The 8182-nt window shown below is 47.9% G+C and overlaps 1 pseudogene; it reads left to right on the forward strand.

Annotated features, from left to right (window-relative positions):
* The first annotated feature begins 1383 nt into the window (after positions 1-1383).
* Positions 1384-1506, forward strand: LOC138286292 (small nucleolar RNA SNORA35; annotated as a pseudogene).
* Positions 1507-8182: the final 6676 nt, after the last annotated feature.

Genomic DNA, 8182 nt, shown 5'->3' on the forward strand with positions numbered 1-8182 from the left:
CCCAGGCCATCCCAGCCTATGTCAAGACCCTAGAAGCAACTGGTCCCTTTTCTAACAAAATTAATTAATAATAGTATGGCAGGGTAGCCCCCACTTCCTTTATGCAATCCATAACAGTTAGTTTTGTGAAAAAAGGAAAATCACCATTAAATGTTAATTCCTATAGACACATTAGCCTGCTTAATGCAGACTATAAGCTCCTGACCAATGTATGAACTACACGTATTACTCCAGCGGGCCATGCAGTGATTTATAAAGACCAGAGCAGGTTTGTGTCTAATTGCCTTATGGTGATGAATACCGACTTCATGCAATAGATTTTTTCCATCTAACAAAATGCCTGCAGCAGTGATTACGGTTGACGTCGACAAGGCATTTGACCTGGTTAACTAGGATGCCTTATTGCTTTGTTTAGCGAAATTTGGCTTCCCCTCAAAATCTGTCACTGTGTTGAAGAACTTGTACCACGGAGCTCAGGCCAAGGTAATAGTGAATTCCAGTATAGTGGGCAATGTGTTCAACAACAGGAGTACCCGTCAGGGATGTCCCCTGTCCCCAATATTTTTTGCTTTTTTTATTGAACTGCTCGCGGTCAAACTTTGTACTACACCAGGGATAATGGCACCACTGGAGCTAATACCTAAATTAAAGTTGTTTGCAGACAACATGATTTATTACCTCAAGCCCAATTAAACCAATGTACAGGGTGTTTTTGACCTGATAGAGGAGTACACGAACATTGGGAGCTACAGCAGGCCAGGGCTCAGAGCCCAATCAGGTATTTAAGCATTTATGTAACTGGAAATCTTTCTCAGATATTTCAGCTGAATTATATCACTATGCAGAGGAAGGCTCAAGAATTACTGGATAGATGGTCTCTCCTACCTTTGATGAATATTGGAAGGGTGGCATTACCTACAATGTCGGTCTTACCATTATTTTTGTTTCTGTTTTCTAACTTTCCTATTAAAATTAATAGCAGTTATATTCTGGAACTTCAGTCTCTTTTTAGAAGTTTTATTTTTAAATAAGGATGCCCCAGGACTGAATTTACCACCCTGCAGCTCAAGAAGGTTCAAGAAGGCCTGATGCTACCTCATATGCAGACATACTCTCAAGCAGCGTTTCTTAGGGCCAGATGTAGGAAGGCTTTTGCGCCTCGCAAACAGCGAAAAACACTGTTTGCGAGGCGCAAAAGCCCTCACGCGATGCAGAATCACATTTTGCGAGTCGGGACTGACTTGCAAAATGTGATTCAGACTCGCAAATAGGAAGGGGTGTTCCCTTCCTATTTGCGACCGCATCGCGATGTAGAGTTGATTTGTGACCGCGAAAGCGGTCGCAAATCAACTCGCAGTTACCATCCACTTGAAGTGGATGGTATCTCATTCGCAAACGGGAAGGGGTCCCCATGGGACCCCTTCCCCTTTGTGAATGCAAAAAAAATATTTTTTCAGAGCAGGCAGTGGTCCTATGGACCACTGCCTACTCTGAAAAAAAAAAAAAAAAAAAGGTTTCAGTATTTTTTCTATTTGCAGCTCGTTTTCCTTTAAGGAAAACAGGCTGCAAAGAGAAAAAAAAAACTAATTTATTGAAAAGCAGTCACGGACATGGTGGTCTGCTCTCTCCAGCAGGCCACCATCCCCGTGAGTGCCTAGGACTCGCTATGGGGTCGCAAACTGCGACCCACCTCATAAATATTTATGAGGTGGGTCTTTGCGACCCCATAGCGAGTCGCAGAAGGTGTCTGAGACACCTTTCTGCATTTCCTTTTGCGAGTTGCAAATTGCAAGTCGCTGGGACTCGCAATTTGCAACTCGCAAAAGGATTCCTACCTACATCTGGCCCTTAATCTAGTATGAAGATTTTTTGAAGACAAGGTAGTATTAGATGATTATTGTTTAAGGAAAATGGTGCAGGAATCTGCAAATATCTTGCCAGCTCTTTAAAAAAAAATCCAAATTGCCAAAGAAAACAAGATACAAAACACTTCAGGAGTTCGGGTTTAGGATAAAAGCCCTAAACAAATACTACTGAATTCCATCAGGCATCAACTATCTGCAGATTCAGGAATGTAAATATTTTGGCCTGTCTTTATTAAGGGCTGTGTTGTCTTTTTGGCCATCATATGGTTTTAAGGATCTCAGGGATTTTGTGATAAGGGAAAAATGTATAACATGGGACAAGGTAATCAGGTGGTGTGGGTGCCACAATAACCACTTTATGTGGAGTTTTTTCAGCTAACTTATTTTGTGTCTAATTCATATGATCTCCGCCAGGAACCACATCAGGTCTTCTGTGCATTGGTTGGGAGCAGGCTTATTGCATAGGAAACGGGTGTAGGTTGCTCCACAGTATTTTTGGCCAGGGTATTATACTTGGGTCCTTGAAACAATTTATCAGAAAACTCAATATAGCTTTACAGAGGACGATTGGCAGGCTATCTCTGAGTTGGAGGATAAGTCGCTGAGAGAGGCAAATTTTAAGAGAATGTCCTTTCTCTCTCAATGGTTGACATACCACACTCCTAATGCCCGGCATAGAATATATTTGGATGTCCCTGATCAATGTTTTGCTGCCTATTTGATGAGGAAGGGTATTGGTTCCATATATTCTAAATGCCAGCTGCCCTTTTCTTTAGCACCTTAGTTAGTATAAGGCTGTTGCACTTTATTGTAATTTAAATACAGCCTGATGTTGCTTGAAGGGTATTGAGTTCTGTTGTAGGCACTTTATAGCATGGTTCCCCAAGTTGCTTTTTCTGCATCATATCTCTCCAGTTTTGATATTCTTACTTTTTTAGGTGGCTAGGCACATGGCACTTTGTTCAATTGTACTATAAGTAGGATAGCATATGCCAGCTCTATTTCTTAATACTTTAGGGCATGTAAGTCTGATGCACTTTAAGGTAGCTTATTATAAGCTGATAATTCTTGAAAGCCATTGAGATATACTATTAGCACTTTATAGTGAGGCCCCCTCAGCTCTTTTTTTTTCTTTTGCATTATGGCCCTCATTACAATCCTGGCGGTAAAGTCCGCTGACTGCCGTGTTGACGGCCACAAACATACCGTGTCCGCGGCGGAAATCCACTACGGGTATTATGACACACTTAGAAATCCTCCACAATACAGACACCCACACAAGTCCGCCACACCAAAGGTCAGTGATAAATTGGCGGTACCAAAACCCACACAGTCACGCCAACAGCAATACGCCCACATTATCATGACCCACGAATCAACGCGGCGGTCATTCAACCGCGATAAACCATTGGCGGGACACACCGCCGCGCTCAAAATACACACACATTTACAAAACACAACTACATTGGACAATTCAAACTACACACACCTGCTACACATACAACCACCACACCCACACACCCAATCCAATATAAAACACACACCCACATTACCCACAACCCCTTACAACGAAATATTTGGAAGAAGCAGAGAGACAGAAAAGCAAAGACAACACCAGCATCCAGAGGCACACAACACAATCACTCATACACCCTCCATGCATAAAACACCACACACCCCAACACATCACCCCACGCATCACATCAACCATCACCTCACACATCACTCACACCACATCATGGCACCTCAAAGACACCCCAGGTTTTCTGAGGAGGAGCTCAGGGTCATAGTGGAGGAAATCATCCAGGTAGAGCCACAGTTATTTGGATCACAGTTGCAGCAGCCCTCCATTGCTAGGAATATGGAGCTATGGTGGAGAATTGTCGTCAGGGTCAACGCATCCAAGAACACAGGATGACATTAGGAAGAGGTGGAACGACCTACGGGGGAAGGTACGTTCCATGGTATCCGGACCCCAGGTAGCCGTACAGAGGACTGGCGGTGGACCCCCACCTCCTCCCCAACAACTAACAACATGGGAGGAGCAAGTCTTGGCAATCATGCATCCTGAGGGCCTTGCAGGAGTAGCAGGAGGCCGGGACTCTGGTAAGTCAACTCTATACTATTGTATCCCCCCACTCTACCTGCATGTCATCACAAACCCCACACCCATCACTCCACCACCTCACATATACCCCACTATCACAACCCACACATCCCAATACCAAGCCCTGCATGTTACACCAATGCATGGACACCCATCACAGACCTGCATGGACACACATCACCAAAGCATGTCCAAGGGAGAGACTCAGCCCGGGCACACAATCACCACTCACACAAGGGCCAAGGTGATATTGCAAGCACAGTAGTAGAGGGAAACACACCCATTGCACAAGATGACACACACAGATACAATTACAATGCATTTGCACCCCAAAGAACCCCTACACAACATCACAGGACAGGAGGTGCCAGCCATATCCAGCCTCCCCCCCCAGAAGAGGCCCACAGTGATGACAGCAGCTCTGCACGCCTGGATCAAGATGACCAGCCCGGCCCATCAGGGACCTCTGGACAGTTGGTTCCCCTGCCACAGTCCCAAACCACCACAGTACCTCCCCCCTCAGGAAACACCACCACAGCATCCCCAGCAGGTCCCATGCAACTGTCCCCAGGACATGTCAATCAGCAGTGTGTCCACCACTACAGGGACCCCAGGCAACCCCACAAACCCAGGACAATCAGGGACCTGGGGTCAGTGGCAGTGGGCACACAGTTCAGGGGACAGAGGCACAGGATAACAGGGAAGCTGGGAGGACTGCTGTGCGACAGGGGGAGGACAGGCCCAGGGAACCGACCCTCCACAAGGCACTATCCCTCCACAAGGCACTATCAAACATCATGGGAGCATACCACAATTCCCCAGAGACCATGGGCACGGTACTTGCCAAGTTTCAGGAGAGCCAGCGGCTGCAGGAGGGACAATACCTGGGGATCAGGGATTACTTGAAGTCCATTAACACCAACCTGGTCACCACTGCAGAGGTGCTGGCAGACCTGGCCAACACCATGAGGGAGTCAGTGGCACACCACCGGGCCCCTGACACCAGCCCAAACGATGAACAGCCTTCCATGTCCACCGGCGCTAGTGGACAGCAGGCCCCGCCACAGGACCAACAGACCACCAGCACCCCACCCCCTGCAGAAAGAGAACCACCCCGCAAACGGTCTCTGCAATCCAGGAGGAAGACAGAGAACATTGCCAAGACCCCCACCAGGAAATAAGACTATCCTGATTGTCACCCTTTTGTCCCACTATGTCACCCTGTCCACCTTGAACTACCATTGCTCTACTTCCTATGCCCCCTTGGACAATGCACCTGTGATACCAAGAGACTTTACTCTATCCTGAACGTTCCTCCACCATCACCCCAGCCCCTTCCACATACCCCTATACACATTAGCCCATAAATGAACACCCTTGAATCACAAAACAATCTGGAGTCAGTCTGTACTTTCACAAATGTATAATTACAACTTCTTCGACAAATATCAATGTTAATGTTCATTTGCACATACCAATGTATGACGATTGTTGGGCAGCAGTAAACATAGCAAAAAAGGCTGAATGAGGTACCCAGATCTGTGAAATGGAAACCCAAAGTGAACTGTCAGGGTCCATACACAGAGGTTAGGAGGCTGACTTATATAATATCCTACAGTAGTCAGATATGAGATGAGCAGCGCCAGTCACTTTACCTGTGTCTCAATGGAAGTACTGCATGATGATGTTGTTTCGATTGACAATATCTTCTTCCTCTTCCTCACTGTCCACAGGCTCCACAGATGCCACAATACCATCATCAGACCCATCCTCATGCAGAAAAGGCACCTGGCGTCGCAAAGCCAGGTTGTGCAACATGCAGCATGCCACGATTATCTGGCACACCTTCTTTGGTGAGTAGTATAGGGAGCCACCTGTTATATGGACGCACCAGAATCTGGCCTTCAGGAGGCCGAAAGTCCGCTCAATTTAGACACCTATTTTGCCCATGTGCCTTATTGTAGCGTTCCTCTGCCCTTGTCCTGGCATTCCTCACTGGGGTCAGTAGCAATGAGAGGCTGAGGTAACCAGAGTCACCTGCAAATGTTGAGCGAAATCTGTTAGACACACACTAACCTTTAGGGACTACCCCATACCCAGACACCTATTCATACTGTGTGGGGACCTTGGGCTCACCTATTAGCCACACACGGAGCCTCTGGAGTTGGTCCATCACATAGGGGATGCTGCTATTCCTCAAAATGTAAGCGTCATGCAAGCACAGAGCCAGGATACTTGGCATTCACTTGAGATATGTACTGGTCTGCCAAACACACCATCTGTACATTCATAGAATGGTAACTTTTTTGATTTCTGTACACCTGTTCACTTCTGCGGGGGGACAAATGCCACATGTGTACCATTGATGGAACCAATTATGTTGGGGATATGTCCCAGGGCATAGAAGTCAGCTTTCACTGTGGGCAAATCCTCCACCTGGGGGAATACGATGTAGCTGCGCATTTGTTTCAGCAGGGCTGACAACACTCTGGTCAATACTTTAGAAAACATTGGCTGAGACATCCCTGATGCCATGGCCACTGTTGTTTGGAAGGAACCACTTGCCAGAAAATGGAGGCCTGACAGGACATACACTAGAGGGGGGATAACTGTGGGATGGCGGATAGCTGACATCAGGTCAGGCCCCAATTGGGCACACAGTTCTTGGATTGTGGCACGATCAAGTCTGTAGGTTATAATGATGTGTCTGGCTTCCATTGTCGACAGGTCCTCCAGGGGTCTGTACACCAGAGGATGACGCCATCTCATCATCTGCCCCAGCGGATGTGCCCTATGTAGGAGAATGGTGAGCAGAGGGTCATGTACCACATAGGTTGCACAAGTGGTTTTGTAGTAATGTAAGTAAATCCATGTGTGGCGTTGTCTGTCCGTATTTCTGCCCAAATGTGCTGTGACACAGTTAGGTGCCATGCCATGTGCCACCCTAAAATGGTGGCTGCCTCACCTGTAAGGAGGGACAAGGGGAAATTAGGTAATTGTGCTTGCATTGTGCTGCGTCGCGGTAGGCGGTCTAAGACCGCCGCGCAATTCAGCATTGGTTATGATTGGGTCCTATGGGTTCCAGGAGCCAAAGACGATGTACGCCGGCGGTGACGGTACGCACCGCCGCGGACATGACCACCATTTTCTATCTGTTCACTCACTTGATACCTGACCTTCAACAGGAGAGGACCTACACTGCAAGTGCTGCTGTGACCTGTGTCTGGATAACAATGGCTACAGTGTCTGGGGAAAGGGCCCCTGCCATCACTTCGTAGGAGTTGGAGAGACTAGTGGATGGGGTCCTCCCCCAGTACACGCTACTCTACGGTCCTCCAGACAAACAGGGGAGTACACTGTGAGCATTATGCGTGGTTCATGAATGTATGGAGTGGTGTGGATGGAAGATGGAAGGAAGATACATGTGGGGTTGGGGGCTGAGGCCTGCATGTGAGGATGGTGAGTGTATGTGTGTCAGGGCATGGGTGGGAACTGGTGGGCAATGAGTATGACGAACCGGACAGTGGAGTAATTTCCTTTCATCCTATAACTTTCCTCTAGGTCAGCGCCCACCAGAAGAAGGATATTTGGCGTGCCATCGCAAAGGACGTGTGGACCCTGGGGGTCTATCATAGCCGGAGCACCCACTGCCTCAAGAGATGGGAGGACCTGCGCCGCTGGAGCAAGAAGACGGCGGAGGCCCACCTGGGGCTGGCCTCCCAATGTGGAAGGGGTGCCCGTTGCACCATGACCCCCCTAATGTTCTGGATCCAAAGTTGGATGGGTACTAGAGGGCATCACAGTAGCCACAACGGGATGAGTGAAGTCTCAATCAGCTGACTCTGCATGCTTTTTTGAGGTGTCTGGATGGAGGATGTGGGCTATGGGTTCCCCTCGGCCAGGGCGAACTTGGTAGGGTAGGTCCCTTTTTAGTCAGGCTCTTGGCACTCCAACCCCAATAGTGTTAGTAGGCATCTACAACTAGTCAGCCTTCTGTGGGTTTCAGGTGTGCAGCAAATGGGGTTAGGCATAGTCCCCCATGGGCAGGTGATTTTCCTACTAACTGCTAGTGCATGGCCTAGCGCATAGGGCTGCTCCCTGTGTTGTGTCCACCAACAGTAGTGGTGTTGCAGGCATTGACCATGTGTCTCCTCTGTCTTTCCCCCCCTTCTTGTTTTGTCACCCTGTCCTTGTGTGCATTAGCATCATC

This window comes from Pleurodeles waltl, chromosome 3_1 (assembly GCF_031143425.1).
Source record: "Pleurodeles waltl isolate 20211129_DDA chromosome 3_1, aPleWal1.hap1.20221129, whole genome shotgun sequence".
Classification (NCBI taxonomy): Eukaryota; Metazoa; Chordata; class Amphibia; order Caudata; family Salamandridae; genus Pleurodeles; species Pleurodeles waltl.